We start from the raw sequence: 21,412 nt of genomic DNA on the forward strand, positions 1-21,412 counted from the left end.
CCCCGCCGGCCGCCGGCACCTCCGCCGCGGCCCGCCTGCCTGGCTGCGCAGCCGGGACGCGCCGCCACCCAGGGGCCGCCGCTGCTGCCGCCCCAGCCGCCGCAGCCACCATCGCCAGACTGGCCGCCTGCGCCGGCAGACCTCTCCTCGGGCCGGGTTCTCGGGGTTCGTCTTTGCTTCTTGCCTTTTCCCCCCTTCCACCCTCTTTCCAAGTCTAAATGGGGACGGGCGGTGGAGATGGGCCCGGGGCGCGCGCAAGTTTGCGCTGCAGCCTCGGGGGCCGTGGAGAGCCTGGAGCTGCGCAGAGCAGGTGACTCCCGGCTCTCCGGCCCTTGGGAACTTTTAAATGGGAGATTCCCTTGCTGTCTTCTGCCTCCTGCTTTCCCTCCCGCCACTCCCCTCTTTTCTTCTTTTTCTCTTCTCTTTCCCTCTCTTTCCTTAGGGCTACTCCCTCCCAAACACCAGCACTTTATCCCCCACTCCACCTTTCTCTGGGAGTCTGTATGTCTCTCCTACATTTGAGGGTGTTCTCTGCTAATCCCCTAGGAGGTGGGACTGGGGGTCGAATCTCAGAGAACACCCGCTGGAGGTACAGCTCTAGGCTCTGTACTTTCTGGGGTGCCCCAGGACGCTCCTGCCAAGTCCCCCCAAACCCTGGAGTCTTGCAAAGTCTCGGCAGGCAGTGGGAACAAGGGGCGGGGAAGTGTTGCTGAGAACCTGGTGATTAGAACATCCTGCCTTGGCCTTGACATTTGCGGAAGAAGTGAGAGCATCAGTCTGGATATAAAAAGGGACACACTTATTTCTTTTTTGAAAATCCGCCTGCAGATCTCCTTAAGTTTCTTCTGATAAGTGGTTCCTATACCTTCCTCCTCCTGGCCACTTCCCAGCCCCCATCTTCCTAACCCCCCACTCTCCAATCGTCCCCTCCCCCAGCCATTGAGCTGGAGAGAAAATCGGGGCACTCAGGCATGCAGTTAATAACTGCGAGTGCCTTGCAATTCCAGGTCCTCACTCGAGTTGGGGCTGCAGTTTGGTGGCCAGCTGAGGCGGGCCAGGCTGTGAGCTGTGCTTGCCCGTTTAAATGGTGCTAAAGTGGCCTTTCTGGAAGAGTGGGGGTGCGTGTGGGAAGGAGGGAGGGGGGAGAGAGAGAGAAAGAGAGAAGGAGGGAGAGGGGGAGAGAGGGAGTTGGGCAGCCACATTGGGCTTGGCACGAAGGCCAATGGTAATCGTATTCCCTGCTAATGTTTGTAAATGAGACCGGGGCACGGCTGGGGGACAGCGTCTTTATTTATGATTGATGTTCTGTAACATAAGGAATGACAAGAACGTGGCAGACAAGAGGAGAGGAACCAGAAGGGCTGGCGAAAGCCCTTTGCAGGGTCCTATTGTTATTCTGGGCTGGAGAAAATTTCCGCGTCGAGATTTACAGCGCTGGTATTTGCTCCCGGTTGGCCAGAATGTCAGTTAACACAATTTTCATTAGATAACTCGTTTTCAATCCAGGGAGCTCGGGCTGCTGCGGGGAGGGGTGGATAGAGCTGGGACTGGGTGCTGAGGGGTGGGTGCGGCTCATAGGGGGCCGATTTCTGAGCTGGGGGAGGGGGTTTGAACCTCACTCGCTGCCTTCTCCAGCTCTGGGGTCTTTTGTGGAGCTGTTGAGGTCACCCAAATCTTGATTCCATTTGGACGCCCATTGATCTAGGAACCCTTTGTTAGGGTTTTAGAAGATGCTGAGGTGGCTGAGGTGGAAAAGCAAATTTGAACTGGAAACGATGAAGGTGGGGGGTGGAGAGTCTTGTTCAGGTGAAGGGGAAATGGGGCCAACACTCCCACCCCCACAGGGTGAGGGTAGTGGTTTTTATTAAGAAAATGGCTGGTGTGTCTGGCACAAAAGGAGAAGGCTCTCAGGGAAGGGGGTAAGCTCATTTACATGGATATTAAGTGTGGGGGGTGTCCCTGAGGGAGTTGGAAAGGCTGCACACTTCTAGAGAGCAGAGAAATAAACGTGGCAGCCGTAGCCGCATGCAAACATTGAGACCCTCATAGCTGCCACGGTCCCCACCCTCATCCTGAAATGTTCCTTGGCTTCTCTGCCCGAAAGGCCCGCAGCTTTGCCCCGCATTCTCACTGATGGCATTTTTGTTGGAAACGGATTATGAGCCTAAGCACTTTCGTCCGGGATCATCTCTTGTGCATAATGCTAATGACTCCCACGCCACACTTTTATTTTCATTTTTTTCCCTTCCCACTTTCATCTTATAGGGGAGATAACCAGAAAGGAAAACTTCTGCTGGCTTGTTCTGGGATCCCGGTAGGAGAGGCGGGCCCCCACCCCAGGCCCTGTGCAGGCCGAGAGCTTTGAGCCCACTCTTCATGCGGCCCGGCTGCCTGTGAGTGTGAGGTGTGTGGCTTCAATTCTTGGTTGTTCAGGTTGAGTGGTTTCTTGAAGCCTGGTTGCTGAGTGTTAAAGTGGCCAAGGCGGCAAAGGCAGCCTGTGTCCCCAGGCCAGACCGTGCTGCTGACGCCACCCCAGTCCTGGCAAGAAAGGTGACCTTGTACCAGCCCAGCATACAGCCCTCCGGAAGTATATATTTTTTCAAATATGGAAGCAGTCCAGTTATTCCTTCCAGCGCCGTCTCTGAACACAGCACGGCCGTTTTCCTAGGATGGAAGTCAGTCTTAACGACTTGTGGCTGATGATAAAGGTGCTTTGACATGTAGTACCCTATTCCAGGAACCCCAGAACTGCTTCCCTTTTTCTTTTCTCCTTTTTTTTCTCTGCTGCTAGCAGTCCAGGGAACGAGAAATAAAATTTCATCCCAAAGATAATGCTGGGCATATTTCATTTGGTTATAAGATTGTTTTATGGTGAACATTACTAATGCAGTATTTTTTTATGGCTTTTCTGTGTATAATCATTGTAACTGGATTCATACCTTTATGATTTTCTTTTTCTGCTTTACTTTGCCACATTTTTATGATGCTCCAGGTCCAGTCTCCTGTGCTATCTTTTTAAATTTTTTTTTCCTTGAAGAGAGCTAATCAAGTTAACAAGAGTTAAGGGTGTCCAGTTGAAATGAGGGTGCCTAGTCCACATTCACATCTGTGTTTCTTGGGAGGAAAAAGGTTGGCTAGAGGGACCACGTAATGCAAGTTTTGAACGAAGAGGCAAATTCTGCTTAGGGTTCGAGTATTCAGGGAGGAAGATCAACAGGGCAAGCAAGAGAGGCTGGACTTTTTAAAAGAGTTTGGAGAAACTTTTGGGAAGATGCACATGGGAGATGGTGCTTGATGGAATGTTTTTGCCTGCTCAAAGTTTAGAAAGAGCGTGGATGTGATTAAAATATTATAACCTTATGATATTCTGAAGTGCATAAATTTTACATATCAGCCACAGAGAGTTTAGACATCCATTAGAGCCTCTGACAGCTTGACTTATCTAAATGTGCTATCATTTAACAATGTGTCAAAATTCCTCTTTCTATAGATGACAGCAGTAAATAAGCTATCAGCTCTGTTGGTGGAATCCTAACTTTGGAAACTTCGCAGTAATAGAATTGCTGCCGGGGTGGGGAGCATGAGCAGACCAGGCTTGCCATAGTGGGGGGGGCCGTGAGACAGGTTGGCATTAGGCAAGGGCTGTGGATGGGTCCGAGGGGTAGGAGAGGTGGGGGGCACGGGGTGAGGGGAGATTTCTAACAGCAGCTCTGTGAATAAGACCAAACAATTGGGTGGCCCCCTGGACCCTTTCAAATCCAACCAGTGGGTGAGCCCATTCCATCTTCCTCTCCCATTCGTTGGAATCCATACCCTGTGGGCCTTTTTTTGCAGAAGGAGCTAGAAACAGGTGTTAGAGAATTTATTTAAAGAACCCAGCAGTCTTTTCTGGGCATCCCAAAATTCTGATTTCTCAACTCGACAGAAATTGCTTCCCCAAGATGGGCTCTCTCTTTGCCAGAAGAAAAACAAGCACTGTCTCATCTCTGACCACCTTTGCTGTTGGAGATCTTGAAGTTTCTTTTATAAATACCTGGGTTCACTGTAGAAAATTGAGAAACCACAGACAAGCCTAAAGAAGTAAATAAGCATCTCAGTGGGTTATTTCAGATGAGCATGGTGCTATTTTGACCAGAGGGAATAGCTTTTCTAGTGGTGGTGGTGGTTTTTCTATTATTCTTCCTTCCTCCCTCCTATTTCCCTCCTTCCCTCTTTTCCTCCCTCCCTCCCTCTTCCTTTTCCTTTTCCTCCCTCCCTCTTCCCCTTCTCCTTTCTCCTTTAAAAAGAGGATTCTGTCTTTGGACTACCTTTCTTCTGGTAGATGGGATAGTAAACATGAGCACCTTGGCTGGTACTAAATTTGGTCCTGGATGTTGGTGGACATGGCTGTCCAGAAACTGGTTTTCTCTGCTGGTTCCTGAAAGGGCTGAATTTCTGGTGACTTCCAGTTATCTAATTCAGAGGCCAAGCCTTGCAGAGGTTGAGTGCAGGAAGAGGACTTAGATGGTGGCTTGCCTTTGTTCCTGGTTTTGGAATTCAGGGTACACTCTCCTGTTTGATTTTTCTCACTGGGGTGTGCTCTTTACTTGTGACAATGGTTTATATTGCAGGTGTCAGGGAAGGTGGAGGTAGTTGGCAGAGGGGAAAGGCCCCAAGAGCTCTTGCCTATGTAGCCTCTGGCACTCCTGGATGAATCATCCAACATCCCAAGTCTCCTGCTTCTTAATCCATCAGATAGGCCAGTTGTGCCTGTCTGGTCTGCCAGATAGGGTTGTTGTAAAGGTGAAGGAAGCTGACATACTTTGTGTGACTGTTGAATGTATTGTCTTCTAATGACCTTGGGGCCCACTGTGGTGGTGATGGGGGGCTTTTGACCTTTTAAGCAGTTTTTGAGACAAGAAATTATGTCCAGGATGGAGTTCTTAGTTTCTAAGCCTTGATGAACCATTCACAGAAATGGCTTATAGTGTTTTGCAGGACCTGGGCAATATTCCCATTATACATAGATTAAAATCCTAAGTCTGCCCCCCTATTATCTCTCTGGCCTCATCTCTAGCCTCTCGCCCCACGCTCACTCTGCTCCACTCACATTGGCCTTCTTTTTGTCCCTCAACTACATTGAGCACATTCCTACCTCAGGGCCTTTGCACTTACAGTTCCTTCTATCTGAGTGAGACACTTTTCCTCCAGATCCTCCGCAGGCTGGTTCCTTCATTTCATTCAGTCTCAGCCCAAAAATTGAGACCACTCAGCCTAAAGAGAGCTAAAGAAGCTTCTACAACCTCTTGTATTCTTTAATATGCAAATGTGCTTCTGTGTCTCTAAGGAAAGTGTTTCCCCAAAGGTTTTGACCTCAGAACCATCTCCAGGTGTGGCATCTCTAGACACTCCAGGAAACCATTTAGATCTGCCATCAGAGGTAGCAATGTTCTGTGAAAAGTCAGATAATGATATACTTTAGGCTTTGTGGGCCGTATGGTCTCTGTAAGTCCTCCATTCTGCCTCTATAGCATGAAAATAGCCATAGACAGAATGAACAGGCATGGCTGTCTTCCCATCAGACTTCACAAAAAACATGCAGAGGCCTAGATTTGGCCTCAGGGCCAGAATTTGCTGACCCTGGTCCTGTGGTTTTATGTGATGGCTATCATACAGGTTGTGGCATGGCTAAAGTTTTTCATTTTTTCAGTTGACTATTAAGGTGGATCAAAGTTAATTCCAGAAGCTTGTTCTTTACTCTGTACGTCAAGAGGGAAGTGCGAGGAACCAGGGCACTGAGGGGCCCTTGCCTGGCTTCTAATCCTCACATTTTCACCTACTAGCTGTGTGACATTGGATGGGTCACTAACCTCTCTGAGCCTTACTATTCTTGTTTTTAAATGGGATTAATAATAGTCTCCACCTTTTAGGTTGTTGAGGATTAAAGCACTTTGCACATGATGGTGCTTAACATAGTACTGGGCACACAGTTACTGTTCTGCAAGTACCTTGCTACTTATTGTTGGTGATATTTTTAGCTTATAAGACAGGGGTGAAAAACCTAATAAACAGCAGTTCCTAGAACTTGCTGGACTTGCAAGCTGTTTCAGAGATTTCTGGGCAAGTTTTCTCTTCTTTCCTTCTCCACTGGGGACTCACTATATTAATATATTACTAATATTGTATGTAATGTCTTATATTTTGGGAGCTGTGACCACAGAGTTTGCAGACAAGGAGCTGTGTCTGGCCCACTGATGTGTCTGTTTAAATTAGTGCAATATTTAAAAATACTTTTGTGTAAGTTGTCAGCATTTAAAACACAGGAGATGTTACCTATGAAATCCAGATGTCCAGTGTCCCTTATGAATGAAGAGCCCTGGCCACATTGGGCAGGGAGTAAAGACCTAGGGAGGGCATGCCAAACAGAGGGAACAGCCAGTGCAAAGGGCCTGGGTTGAAGGTCTCCAGTAGGTCAGGCCAGCTGTAGGGGTCATGAGGCAGGTCACGAGGAAGGTGGATGTAAAGGCCACTGGCTGCCTTTCTCTAAGAGCCTATTGTCAGAAGAGGCTGTACCTCCAGGGGCGCCTGGGTGGCACAGCGGTTGGGCGTGTGCCTTTGGCTCAGGGCGTGATCCCAGTGTTATGAGATCGAGCCCCACATCAGGCTCCTCCGCTATGAGCCTGCTTCTTCCTCTCCCACTCCCTGCTTGTGCTCCCTCTCTCACTGGCTGTCTCTATCTCTGTTGAATAAATAAATAAAATCTTTAAAAAAAAAAAAAAAGAAGAGGCTGTACATCCAGAAAAAATGAAAGGCCCTTGACCAGCTCCATGAATATACAGGATTAAGAAGGCACAGAGCCTGCTGTCTCTGTTTCTCAGTAGCTCAGGCACTCCCAAAGCAGGCCTGTGGCTGCCCCTCCTTCCTTTCCAGTTCCTTTATACTGTTCCCCCCGCCCCACCTCTGCCATCTTCCAGTTCAGCCAAATGAAACAGCGATTCCAGGATACGCGTGTGTCATTAAAGAGAAGGAAAGAAAGAGAAAATCAATCCTTTGGCCTCTTTGGCCTGAGCTGGTTGTCTGCCCGAGACGCCCAGAGCCGAGCAGTGCTTAAGACTCTCCGAGCCGCCGTTGCTCAAACTGGATGGGGTGAATGGCTCCCCGGGAACCATTATGGTCGATTGACTTGTTCAGCCAGCTGTTTGGAGCGTGGGTGCTGCGGGCGGGGAGACCACAGGGGTCACCAGGGTGGCCTGGTTGGGAGCAGATTTCCCTGGGCAGGGCAGTCTCTCAGAGGCCACTCTGCTGGGAGCACATATTTGGGGTACCTGTTGTCTTTTATGAGGCCCATGGGTCCAGGTATCTGAGGGAGTGTGGCATGGGCTGCAGAATCCAATCTTGTACCTTCCTACTCCCAAAAACATTTAGTGAGGACTCTGGAACCAGGTGGCTCAAGTCTCAGCTCTGCCACTTACCAGCTGTGTAACCTTGGGTAAGTCATTTAACGTCTCTGAGCCTTGGTTTTCTTATATGTAAAATGGGGATAGTAGTAGTATCACTTCCTTAAGGATTGTTATGAGGATTAAGTGAGTTAATGCATGTGAAATGCTAAGGTATCTGTGCCCAGCATGTAGGAGCTCCATATAATGTTAATAATTGCTGTCGTCCTCCATTCTACAAGTGCGTATTTATCCATTCATGGTATAATTAAGAAGTATAACTAATAATTATATAAATAATAATAATCAACAATAAATAGCATAAATATTATAACCAATAATTATATACTGGAGATGTCATGGTGAACAAAGAAGGCAAAGTGACAGCTGTCACTGAGCCCGTAGACAGTGGGGAAGGTGGGTGCATGGGATAGATGGGTGTGTAGCCATGCGCTGGGATTAAATTCTGAGATTCTGAGATTCTCCTGGAAGAAGTGACCCTTCAGCTGAGATTTCAAGGAGGAGGTCAGGGAAAAGCATCCCAGTAGAGGGAATAACATGTGCTAAGACCCTGAGGTAGGTGGAAGACTAGTGTGTTTGAGTAACTGTGGGAAGGCCTCGAGGCTAGGCTGCACACAAATTCTGAGTGGGCTGGGGGACCCACCCCCATCCTTACTCTTGTCGTGTGTCAACTGGAGGCTAAGGATGGAGAATAAAATAAGATGTTGCTGAACACATGTATGGCTCACAGTGAATGCTCTGTCAATGGACACTATGTAAATATTCAAACACTGTAAAGGCTTTGGGTATTGCTTTTATTTTTTTAACTAGGTATTCAGCCCAATTCTTTGATCTTTTGCAAAATGCCTCCTCCCAACCCCCATCTCTTGTTTCTATCTTGTGATTATTCACAGGGCAGCCAGCTCTGTTCCTTCCTAGCTATGTGTCCTGGAGCAAGTTATTTCCCCTGAGACTTGCTTCCCCTCTGTAAGATGTGTCTGGTAACAGTACTTTCCAGTGGGCGCCATGAGAGTGCACCTGGCAGATCCCTGACTGTAGGAAGTATGATCGGCCCGTGCCCCGGATGCTGTTCTTGGAGATCCAGCCCCAGCCGGGGACTGAGTGCAGATCCAAAGCAGACCTGTTCCTGGGACACACAGGATTCTGCTGGCTCCAGACTCCTCAGCAATCTAGGACACTTCCACCAACCAACCTTCCTGCTTTCCTTCCTTCCCTCTCTTCTTCCCTCTGGCTCCTTCCCACAGGTATAGGCGTTAACCTGATAAATCTCTTTACCTATTAGTCCTGCCTTTACCTCTGCTTCTTGGAGGACCACAGTCCCAGCGGGAAAGATGAAGTGAGATTTGGATGTCTACCTCAGGCATCCAGTGCATAGGAGGTGCTCATTTGAGGTACCTGCTGTGTCTTGGGAGCCTGGGGAGCTGTCACTCTGAGCATTGCCTCTTCCTGGTTGCTTGTTCTGACTTGGCGCACAGGACCTGCATGATTTGGTCCCCTCTTCCCTTTGTCGTCCTGCCATTATCTCTCCCTCTCATCTCCTGCTACTCTCCCACTCTTTATTCAAACCCTTCTGACCTCTTCACTGTTCTGTGAACATGTCAAGCACATTCCAGCCTCAGAGCCTTTGCACTTGTTCCCTCTGTGTGGGAAACACTTTCCCAGACATCTCTGTAGTTCTGTCTCTTTCCTTGAGCCCTCTGCTTAAATATCACCTCTTCAGAGAGGTCCTCCCTAAACTCTGTTTCCAAAATAGCCTTCCCCCATCTCCTTAACCCCATCTGCTTTATCTGATGTGATAATATATATTTATTTGTTATTAGTTTACTATCTGCCTCCCTCCCTGGGGAGGGCAGGGACATAATAAGTTCTCAGTCAGTGTTTGAATGATTGAGTGGATGAATTCCACAGGAAGGGTGAGGTGGGGCAGCTGCCTTGACTCCACCCTGGGGAGTGGCCCTGGGGGACCCAACCCCTTCTAGAGCCCCAGCTGCTTCACCCATCACTGGCTCTTGAAAGTCGCCCACTCTTCGCCTGGGAATTGAGCACAGGCCTCAGGCCTGCAGTGAACGAGGGTTTATCTTTAGCTCCGTCAGTCTCGCTTTAGAAACTGGTGACCCCGATTCCAGCCTGGGAGGTGGCTCCCATCCTAATTAATAAATCCATTAATTAATTGCTGGCAGGCTGTGGACCATTAGCAGTGGTTTGGTGGCCTCAGTCACAGACTGCTCAAAGCAGGTCCCTGCAGCCTGTGGGACAGCCGTTATGGGGGACACAAAACAGCCAGTTAACTAAACCCATAGCTCTCCCAATGCCTGGTTCATAAAGCCTACCTGATCAGCTCAGCAGGCATCCAAAAGGGACCAAGGTCTCTGGACGGCAGCCCCAGAGTTGGGGGGGTTCCTTCTCAGTGTCTCCCAAGACCCCTACTTTATAATCAGGTGGGAGGCCAGGATTGAAGTCTCTGCTTTCCTTCTGTGGCCAAAGGACCCTGTCTGGGCCTCAGTTTCTCTGTCTAAAATGGAGCTTCCCTGGGTTGTTGAGACCGGTCATTTGTTCATTCACTTCACACACATTATGCAGCACCATGAGGTGTTGGGGGCGTGGCGGTGGACAAAACAAGCCAAGTCCCTGTCCTCGTAAAGCTCCTACTTTTATAACTGTTTGGAGATAGAAGTACTTTTCTTTAAGGGTCTGAGAAGTAAAGAGGGACAACCCAGTACAGACATTTAGCCCAGGGCCTGTATGCTGTAAGCCTTTCTGAAACGGTGACTGTTATTAATCCTTATCTTTATTAACAACAACAACAATAATTATAGTGTGACTTTCAAGTACCCTGAGAGCAACCCCTGAAAGGATTTGAGCATGGGTGTGGGGCAGTCAGACCTCACTTTGGACTCTGGCCTTACTGTTCCCTAACTGGGAGGCCCTGGGCAACTCACTAGACTTTTCACAACCTCAGTTTGCTCATGTGTAAAATGGGAATTAAATGTAGCTTCCACCTCATAGAGACATTGTGAGAGTTTGATGAAGTGACACATGAAAGCCCTTAGCACAGGGCCTGGAACATGGTCATTCCCAGGAAACTGCTATTATGATCTTTATTATTGTTGTCACCATTGTTGCTTGTTATTCACCTCCTGGGCCTCACTGGCCAGCAGCTGGGTGGAGTAGCAACTTGTAGAGAAGCATTGGATAGAAGGTCAGGCACCCCCAAATGCTGCCTGGCTGGCCTTAGCAAGGCCAGGCTTGGCTTTTGCAGGCTTTGGAGTGTCAGAAGGGAGGCCTGGCAGTTCTTTAACAAGTATCTGTTGAACCTTTATTGCATGCTGGACAGTATTCCGAGCCCTTAACAAACAGTATCTCGTTTAATTTTCACAACAACCCCGGAAGGGAAAACTACTACTGTCCCATTTTACAGCTGAGCAGACTGAGGCACAGAAGGTTAAGTTCAAGGCCACATTGCCAGGAAGCAGCGGAGTCTGGACTCAAACCCAGGACCCAGGTCTTTTGGCCACCAATGTCTCAGCTCTTGACCTGCTACTGACCAGAGGTACCTCTTCCAGAGCCCATCCGCCCATTCCTGCCCGCCCCCCACCCTGGGGTTCCTCATCTGTAGTCACTATGCTTGTATTTTTTCCTTTATTTTTTTAAAAACTCTTAAAACACCTTACCACTGTCAACTCATGGAAATGAATCCATGTCCACAAGCCTGAGAGGCATGGGTGGGGTTGGGGGGTGGGGATTTATTAATAACACAAGAAAGATTCCCTTCTCCTGGCCTGGAAAATGAGGGCCACTCGACATCCATCCCCAGCCCGCCCGCTGGAGTGCAGAGCCGCGTGGCGCGCCCTGTCGTCGGGCTTGCGTTCCGCAAGATGGAATTCTCGGCCTCAGCTGATAATAAGCAGGTATTGATTGCTGCCTTGGTCATTATCAAGATTTATTTAGTCAATATGGCCTCCCCGGTCAATAAATTGTGTCGTTGATAAAGAAGGAAGGGTATAGACTTGTAGGCTTTATTAAAAAAGTTTTTTAGATTTTTTTTTCTTTTAGCAGCTAAGGCCAGCCTGCATTTCTGTAGCCATATCAGCCACACTCTACATTTCGTATTTGGCTCCATAATCTCTTTCCTTTCCTGGTGGAGCTTTCCCCTGTCACTCTGGTTTCTGGAAGCCAAGACTCAAGACCATGGCTGGGTCTGGAATGGCCCCCGGGAGACAGAAGTGGCCTCACTTTTCTGTCTTCCCCCTAGTGCAGGCTGAGAGTCTGCTCCCTGGCTGGTCAGTTCTCCACTCTGTCATTTCATTCTCACAACCACCTCCTGGAGTTTCCGCTAGTGTTACCCTTGCTGCAGATGAGGAAACCAAGGCCCAGGGAGGTTCAGTCATTTGTCTAAGATCACACAGGACTTGAATCCAATCTGGCCAGTCTTTGTAGTGAACCCGACATGTAGTCAGCAAACAGCAGATTTTTATCGAGCCCATGCTGTGGGCCCAAGACGGTGCCAGGTGCTGGGTATAGAGGGGCAAACTAAACAAATAAATGTGTGATTCCAGAGATAGAGCAGAGAAAAGAACTGACCAGATGCTGAAATCAAGATGAAGGAGGCACCTGTTTATTTCAGGTGATCACGGAGGGTCACACAGAGTAGGTGACATTTAGGCTGAGACCTGAATGATGAGGAGCCAGTCAGACAAAGGTGAGGCACAAGAAACTTATCAAAGGCCCTGGGGTGGGCATCTGCCTGGCACATCTAGGAACTGAAGGAAGGCCAGTGTGCCTGGGACAGGGTGGGCAAGGAAGGGACGGTCTGGGAGGGGATGAGGTCAGAGCAGGAAGGAGGCCCTTGTGAACCATGGTAGGGGGTTGGATTCAGTTGGATTCTGTTCTCAGGAAGGCTGGAAAACATTGAAGATTTGAAGCAGTGAAGAATCAGGATCCAGTGTATGTTTGATTCCTACTGGGTTTAGCCTGATAGGGATTATTGAGGGAAGGGAGGGGGTGTTTGGAAAACAGGTAAAAGAGTGTCTGTGACAAACTGATGTGTTATCTCTGCCCAGAAGGGGTCTTAATGATGGGAAGGCTTTGGGCACACAAGTGTTTTGAAGATCAGCACCATTCAGTGGTGGCAGATGGGAGAGGGTTGCGCGGGTCGTGCCTGATGCCTCCCAGCAAGGTGGCAGCTGCTCCTTCCCCAGTGCAAGTAGCCAGCTGGTGTGGGTTTTGGAGGCCCGCGAGTGGCAGGTATACAGTGGGCGAGGGGTGTTGTGTCCCCCTCCTCAGAAATAGAGTTGGTGCAAGGGGGCCAGAGCTTGAGTTATGGTCTGAGAAGGGCTCTTTGCACCCCGGCCTTGTGGATCTGGTTTCTAGTGCTTCCCAAGTGTTGCTCATGGGAAGGACCATGAACAGGTGAGGCGACCCAGGCCCTGTGAGGGTACTCTATCCAGCCATGTCTTAGGCTTCGTATGTGGAGACGCTGTTGGGCAGAAGAGGGGTTGGATGTCTTCATGGGGGATTTTAGACAATGTGGTCTGGAGTACAGAATAAAGAGGAGTTTTCTCACTCTAGTTTTGTCCGGTCTGTGAGCCCCCGTGTACTGGAAGTCTAGCAGGAACTGGTGATCACCTGTCTACCATCCATCCAACACTCTTTCATCTCTTCATTCATAAGCCCACTCACCCATTTTTATCCATCCATTCGGCAGTTCATCCACCTATCTACTTTCTCTTCCTACTGACTCCATCCATCCATCCATTTGTCCACATCAACCCACCCACCCAACCATCTATTTATTCATCCACTTAGCCACCCAGCAACGCATTATGCCCCAATCACTTCTCCCCTGGACTTTGGTCTCCGGTTTGCTTCCCTGTACCCACTCTGGCCTCTCCCACTCTTTCTTGGCAGCTAATGAAATTATTAAAAACCTGTTAAGAATCATGTATGGTGGCTCCCCATTGCCTTTGGGGCAAAGGCCCCAATGTAACCTTCTAGGCTCAGCACTGCTGACCCTGCCCACCATCTTGGTTTATAGTATTACAAGTCTTCTCTTTCCTTGTTGATCTTCTGTCTAGTTGTTCTAACTACTGTTGAAAGTGAGATACTGAAGTTTCTATTATTGTTAAATTCTCTATTTTTCCCTTCATTTCCATCAACTTTTCTTCATGTGTTTTGGTACTTTAATTAGTTACGTATGTTTTAAATTATTATCTCTTCCTGATGAATTGACCCCTTTTGTCATTATAAATCTCTCTTTATCTCTAGTAACATTTTTTGTTGTTTTAAAGTCTTTTTTGTCTAATATCTATATAGCCACTCCTACTTTCTAATGATTGCTGTTTGCATGATATATCTTTTTCATCCTTTAATTTTCAGTCTTTTTGTGTCTCCGAATTTAAAGTGTCTCCTATAGGCAGCATATAGTTGGATCTTGGGTTTTTTTTTTTAATCCAGTCTAAATAATCTTTTTTGATTGGATTTTTAATCCACTCACATTTAATATTATTATTGATAGAGTTAGACTTAGGTCTACCATTTGCTTTTTGTTTTTTATGTCTTATGTCTTTTTTGTTCCTCTATTCCTCTATTTTGTTCTTCTATTCCTCCTTTCTACCTTTTCTTGCGTTGAGTGAATATTTTCTTATTTAGCACCTTTAATTTCATTAATGATTTTTAAACTATTTTTTAACTATTCTTTTCAGATTTTTTTTTTTAGCAGTTGCTCTAGGGTTTACCATATACATCTTATCAGAATCATCTTCGGATTTATACTAGCTTAATTCTAGTATGTTCTTTTTTTTTAAGTTTTAATTTTTATTTAGTATGTCCTCTGTTCTTGACCTTGATCTTGAGCCAGATTCCCAGTGCTTTCCATGTTCCAGACATGTCTTCCTTCATTTTTCTCTGCACCACACACCCTTGTACATGACCTGCTCCCCTCTGCTTGGGACACTCTTCCCACACATCTGTCTTCCCCCTCTCCCCCTTTCCCTATGAACTCCTCCTCTACCCTGGGAACCTGCTCAATGTCATTTCCCTGGAGCAAATTTCCTCCCCCCCCACACCCCACCCCCTGAGATGGTAGACGAAATCTCTACTGTACTTAACCATGGCAGGAATCAGACATATCTCTGTGGATTATGCCTTCCTCCTTGTGTGAACTCTAGGCTCTATGAAGGTACAGAGGAGCTTGTCTCCAGAACCTGTCAGCAGAGGGGTGAGCAAATAGTAGGCTCTCAAAAAGTATCAGTCAGATGGACAGAGATGGATGTGAGTGTAGTGCAATGATATTTATGCATTGACATGTGTGCATATTTTTGAGTATGTGTGTGGGTTTTTGCACATTTACGTGTGTCTGTGTCCTTGTGTGTGTATCTTAGCATGTTTCTGTATGTTGAGTGTGTGTCTTTGAATGTGTGTGCCTGTGTGTCTGCATCCGCATTCGGTGTCTGTGCGTGTGATCGTGAATGCATCAGTGTGTGTCTGTGTCCAAAAATGCATCTTATTGTGTATGTGCATACAGTTGTGCGCTCATGCTCTCAGGCAAAAGCTCCTTTCAGCATCTCCTTGCCATGCAATTATTTTTTGACTAGTTTGATGTAGCATTTAATGATTTCCCCAAAGCTAAGCATGGCCCCCCAAGTATTGATCCTGCTGCAGTGGAGGTTACTTGGGGTAATGTAGGGCCAGCTGGTGGGCGCTGCCTCCTCAGAATTGGCTGCTGCACCTGCCATGTCTCTCCCAGCCCCCACTTGATCCTTTAAGGGGAAAAACCCCAGGTTGGCAGGTTGGTGCAGGGACAGACTGGGGCCCCGACCAGACAGATTGGCTCACCACTCAGCACTGTGTGATGGAGCCAGAGGATCACCCCTTTTCATGCCTCGGTTTCCTTATCTGTGAAATGGAGGCAGCAATAGCAGTATGACCCCTCATGGAGTCATAGTGTGGAGGAAATGAGATAATCCACAGGAAGGGCCTGGCATGGAGTCTGGTATGTTTCAAGCCCTCCATGAATGTTTTGTCATCTGATGTCCTGCTTGCTCCCTGTTACCTCTTGGTTGGCATTGGGAGAGATGATTTCAGGCCATGGCATAGAGGCAGATGACGAAGGAACTCTTTTTCAGGGTCCGGTCTCCTTCCAAGTGACTTCTCTGAGGCTATCCAAGGGCTGCATATCTTCTCCAGTGAGAACAACATGCTAAAACCACAGGTGCTCAGAGTTCAGAGGCTTCCCCTAGACATTTGCATTTCCCCAGTGGAAATGGGATTTTGCCCCAGGAGTTTCCAGCTTCTAGAAATCTCCCAGCTTCTTTCATAGTCTCCAACCTCAGCTGTCTGTCTTGGTCCCCATACCTTTTCATCCTTCCTATCCCCAAACTGATGTGTTCTTCACATTTCCAAGCCTCTGCATTTGCTATTTCCTCTGCCTGGAACATTGTTTCCCTTTGCTATTCCCTGATTCCTGCTAGGTGGGGCACCATCCTCTATTTCCTGCCGGGACATCCCTGGCCGCTTTCCAGGCTGCCAGGTGCTTCTCTGGTTCCTTGTTGGACTCCCCCATCAGATGGTGAGCTCATTTCTCTACATCATAGCTGCAGTAACTGGTGTATCACTTGGTAAACACTGACTGCCTAGTGCCCTAATAGAGGTTGCGTTTTAAAACCTTAGGTTCCTGGCCTCTGTTCAGCAGAAGAGCTGGCATCCCTGGGCCTGCATTTCATGCAGGGCAGCAATTAGTTGAACTGGATAATGGGGTGGGGGTGAGGGTGGGTTGAGCCCAGTTGTTCCATTGATGCTCCATGTGTGGCCCCCATAGGCATGTAGGGACCAGCCATGCCATCTTTGTGAATGGTGTGGAGGTGATTCTGCCTTTTCTGGCCTTAGTGTAGTCATTCCAGAGAATGGGCAGAGTTTACATGACCATTCAGGGATGAGAGGAGCTGTGAGAGTTTTAAAATTATTACTAATTTTTATTTTATTTATTTTTAATTTAATAGACATCAAGTGTGGCTATGTGCCAAGCACAACTCTTAGCGCTTTCTCGTTTAAATGACTTAATTCCCGTAACAACCCTATGATGTAGATACTATTAATGTCCCCATTTTGCAGAGGAGGAAGCTAAGGCATAGAAAGATCCAGTGACTTGCCCACAGTCACCCAGCAGAGTCACACATTCTGACTCCAGAGCCTGAGTTCATAGGCCTCTTCTGTTATTTCTGTAAAGACCCAGAGCAGATACTACACATAGCTGGGTATGTGCAGGTTTGCCTCCTTATGTGATAGTGTTTTGCTCGTGGTGGGTAGTGCTGGCTGGCGGGAGTGGGAGCCTGGGCCAGAATTCTGGGAGTGGGCACTGACAAGCAGCTGGGATGGCAGGGTCCCAAGGGCCAAGGTCAGATCTGGTGACCATGCCAGGGACTCTGGGAAGAGCCGGGCCTATTTCCTGCCCTTCACTTCCAAGGGTAGCTGGACTCAGGGCCTTTCAGGCCAGCAGCCCGGAAGCCTCTCAGAGACAGTGCCATCCCTCAGAGGGCATCCTCCTCAGCCTCTGTGAACGAGGGGTTTGGTCCCACGGCCCATGGCCTACTTTGTATAATTCATCTCTGGAAGAAACTATTTCAGAGGAGAGCAGAGCATCTTGGCATCTTGTGGTAGATGAGGTCTTCTGAGTCCTTCTGCATCCCCAGAGTGGGAGGAGAGAAACCCAGGCCCAGCTCCTGCTTCCCACTTGGCTGCCACTGTGGGGTGCTCTGAGGAAGGCAGTTCCTCTGGTCCCCTCACCCCCAGAGCTGCCTAGATGCCTCGGCTGCCCCTTTGGTGCACATTACCTTGTGCCCTGCCTGGGATGGCCCCTTTAGTGGGTTGGGGCTAGGCCATCAGCCAACAGTGAGTGGGCTTGGGCCAGAATGTAATTTGTTTCTCTGGGATGTATTGATGAGCTGCCCTAATTAAGCACCTTGCTAATGAGAATCAAACCACTTCACTGGGAGTTAGGTGGATCTGAGCTTGACCTTGGCTCTGCAGTGAACCAGCCATGGGTCCTGGGCAGAACTTTCAGCTGCATGGGGGTCTCAGTTTGTCTTCCACAGTGTGGGGCTTTCTCTGTTCTCTCTCCTCCACACTAGACCCTACTGCTTGCTGTGTCCTTCCTGCCCCACACAGCATGCGGTTAAAGAACCCAGGGGCTATGGAGAGCTGACTATAAAAAGGCAGAAGGCAGAAGCTAATTATGGTTTCCTTTTGAAGTTTTTGTCACTGGTCGTCATATCCATCGACCTGTTTCTTTTGATAGGCCTCTTTGATGAGTCTGCGAGGAGAGGGAGGTGTTGAGGCTGAAGATAGTCCTTAAAATGTGTGACTGTTTGGGTCTATGGTAATGTATCAGTCATTTATTGCTGTGTAACAAACCACTCCAAAACTTAGTGGGGTAAACAACTATTTCTACTCACAGAATCTACGGGTCAGGAATGAAGATGGGGCCCAACTGCATTAGCTTATCTGTACTCTGTGACATCTGGGTCTTCAGCTGGGAAGACTCAGAGTTTGGGGGTAACTTGACAAGTCACACATCTAATGGTTGATGCTGGCTGTCAGCTGGGGCCTTCAGCTACCAGGCAGAACACCAGCATGTGGCCTCTCCATATGGTCTCTCTGTGTAGGATACTTTGAGTTTCCTCATAATATGATGGTCAGGCTCTAAGGGTGTGTGTCCCAAGGGAGCCAGGAAGAAGGAAAGGCGTTTTCAGGATCTAGCTGTGGAGATCGCATAGCATGACTTCCATTTTTTCTGCTGGCCAAGGCAGTTACAAAGGACCACCTGGGTCCAAAGAAGAAGCTGTTGACCCCGGCACTCAGTGAAAGCAATGTCAAGGTCACAGTGCAAGAAGAGTATGTGTGATGAGAGATTGTGGTGGCCATCTTTGGGGAAAACTGTCTGTTACAGTAAGAGTGATAATCGTGATTCAGTGCCAAGTGTGACAGACGGTGAAGAGATAGGGGATTGTATGAGGAGAGTGGGTGTGACAGGAAATGGCCAAATAGGGAGTTGGTGTGACAGGAGGTGGTGTGAGGGGGATAGGTGTGACAAAAATGTCCATGCGAGGGGACTGGGCATGACAGGAAGAGCTGACCAGGGAGATCTGGTTTGGCCAGAGTCTACCATGATGGAAGTGGGCCTGATGGTGACTGCACCATCTTTTCTCGCTTTCCAGGTTGTCCCCTTAAAGACGTTGGATTGACCAGGCTGATTCTAACGTGGGGACTCAGGTTTCAGGCAGGCCAGGTCAGTGTCCTCTTTAACTGGCTCTGTCTTACTCCCTGCCTCAGCTTCCACCATCACCCTCTCTTCCTGTAGACCCCCAGGCTCCCCACTCTAACCAGCAGCCTCCCATTCTTCCAGAAAGAGCGACTCCCACCTCAGCAGCCTGGAAGCGCTCCAACTACCGTACTTTTCTTCAAATAAAAGCAGCTAATTAACATTATTCTTTAATTATTGCCTTTATCAACAAGGGGTCTGATTTGTACCAGCAGGATAGTTGCTTTCCCTTAAACTACCCAAGTGAATGCTTCAGTTCCTGGTGCTTTTGAAATGAATTTGATGTCATCTGCCCAGAGTCACTTAATGGGAACGCCTGGGTAATGACTGAACGCGCTAACTCCGTTAGCAGCCCTGGAAGCATGTAATTTGGCCCCTCAGGCAACAGCACTTTTGAAATCTCTGGATAGTTTTGAACTCTCTGTTCTTAATTAAATATGCAATTTTTCACGGTAACCAGGTTAATTCTTTTGTGTTGTGTTGTAATACTGTTAGGAATTTTCATAGTTCTTATTAAACATTATTCAGGCATTGTGAATTCCATAATTAAAAAAAATGAAAAGAACAAAGCTTGATTCACTCTTTTCTTTTCCCTGGCTAATTTATCAAATGAATTTTGCAAATTTTTCTTTCTGTCCCCAGACAGTGTGGCAAGTGTTTTAAAGGGGAAGGATTTAATTGCCCTGTAGGGATTGGCTGGTTATGAAGGATTTGGCTGTTTGATTAGTAAACCCAGTTGGGAATGGTCTAATGCTCCATGATCTTAAAAATTGTCTGATTGTACCCTCTCCAAGGAGGCCTCTCTTTTCGTTATGTAGAGCATCAACTTCACACAAGTGTGGTTATTAGGTAGTGAGGAAGGGGAGAGAAAAAGATCTGACTTTATTTTAAATTGGGGATCTTGGGAGGTTCCCCCCCCCCCTCCATTTCCCTGGCTGGGGAGGAAGGGAGAACGCAGGAGAGGAACAGAGAAACAGAGACAGAGCAATTCTCAAACAGCAGGTACAAGAGAAGGCGGAGGGCTCCTGAGAAGATGAGGCTCTGCTTGGCAGAGGGGATGTTTTACTGCATCCTTGCAGATAATGGCACCTGCCGTGCTGGCCAGCTGGAGAGGTGGCTCATAAACTGAGGAGGCCCCTCTTTGCAGGGTTTCTGGGTCAGGAGGGTTACTTTTCCACTTGGAATTGGGCTTGGTCTCTGAAAAGATGTGCAGAGCCTCACTGAGCATATTGGGTGGTGGTGGAGAGGACCGTGCCCCTCAAAAGTCCTGATAAGGACAGAGATCCCTGTCAAGGGGGTTCTAGTTAGAGATCGCTGGCCCCTCCCAGTGAGGGAAGTAGAACCTTTGGCTGATTCCTGGACCTTTTTGTTTCCAGGGAAGGGCTTCGTTTATGCCTCATGTTTCCCCATCTGCAAAATGGGGCAACTTACTTCCAACCTCTTCCTACTTTCCTGGTTCCCCCAGTCTTAGCTTTCTGTATCTAGAGGTGGGGAGGTGGGAGATAAAGATAGGAGAGGGTGGCAAGGGCAGATCACACAGGGCCTTGAGGGCCACAGCATGGAGCTAGGATTTTTTTTAAGGACAAAAGCTCCTTAGATATTGGAGTAGGAGGGATGACTTGGAAGGGATGTTACTGAAGAGAAGGTGGTTGGGGGCGCTGCTGGGGACAAGAAGGAGGGGACATTGGTGCCAGAGGGTGGGCTCTGCCAAGCAGCCCCTCCCTTCCCCCTCCCCCCTCCCCCGATTTAGTATCTTCAGCCCTGAGCTCTAGGAAGCTCCCTACTTTGGGGTCAACCCCCAGCTGGTCTGACAGTTGGAGCTGGGGGAGAAGACATGGCTCACGCCTTCAGGGGTGCTCGAGGGGCAGCACAGCAGTGGGTTTAAGCAGATGGTTGGGGTTTTCAAGAGAAGCCAGAAACCTGGGTTTTATGAACATTCTTTCAAGATGTAAATGTAAGAGAGAAATGGAAAATAATTAAATGCTGAACACACGGATCAAACTTATTCATAAATGCCAGACAGGACCTGTGGTCCCTGGGTCTCCACATCTGTCCCAGTGCTTAAGGGGGCTTTAAATTGGTGAAAAGAATTATCTCAATATTGATTATTTCTCAACTGCTTTCCTAGTGCCGACCACCATGCTGAGCCTCTGACGGGTATGAACTCATTTAATCCTCACAACTTGAGGAGGCAGGTGGAGTCTTATCTCCATTTCTCAGAGGAGCAAGACCGAGGGTCAGAGAGTGATGCCTGGGATGTGAACCACAGGCCTTGATTCCCAACTCATGTGGTCTTTTTGGCAGGTCATAGGACTCTATGTAGAAAGATCCCCAGGAAATCATGGCAGGGAGGTAGCGGTGACTTAGGTTAGGTTACATGGCTTACTTGATTCTGAGATTAAAATCAAGGGTCATAAACCCTGAGCTCCACTTTGAGTGATCTTTATAAAAAAAACAAAATCAGGTCACCACACTCACTCCTCCAGTAAAAACTTTCGATGGCTTCCTATTGCTTGTGGGATGAAGCAATTACCTTGGCTTTACAAGGTAATTACCCTATTACCTTGGCTTTACAAGGACTGTTGTGATCACCTTCTCCCACCTTGGTCTGCCTCCACCATCTTGTCTCTTACTAGATTTCCTTATTCTCAAACTCCCTCAG

General features: G+C 48.1%; 1 protein-coding gene across 4 annotated transcripts in view; it reads left to right on the forward strand.

Moving 5' to 3' along the window:
* CUX2 (cut like homeobox 2) overlaps positions 1–21,412 on the forward strand; it is a 313,858-nt gene that overhangs the window by 56,278 nt on the left and 236,168 nt on the right. Inside the window, exon 1 of one of the 4 annotated variants that reach the window (XM_034638636.1) lies at positions 2,315–2,404. The exons of 2 other annotated variants lie outside the window; for them this stretch is intronic. The gene's annotated coding sequence lies outside the window, so the exon portion shown is untranslated. Of the gene's footprint in view, positions 1–2,314; positions 2,405–18,329; positions 18,718–21,412 lie in introns of those variants that run through there. One more of the 4 variants, XM_034638634.1, reaches the window with a different exon arrangement.

The sequence above is a fragment of the Ailuropoda melanoleuca genome, chromosome 12, assembly GCF_002007445.2.
Source record: "Ailuropoda melanoleuca isolate Jingjing chromosome 12, ASM200744v2, whole genome shotgun sequence".
NCBI classification, from domain to species: Eukaryota; Metazoa; Chordata; class Mammalia; order Carnivora; family Ursidae; genus Ailuropoda; species Ailuropoda melanoleuca.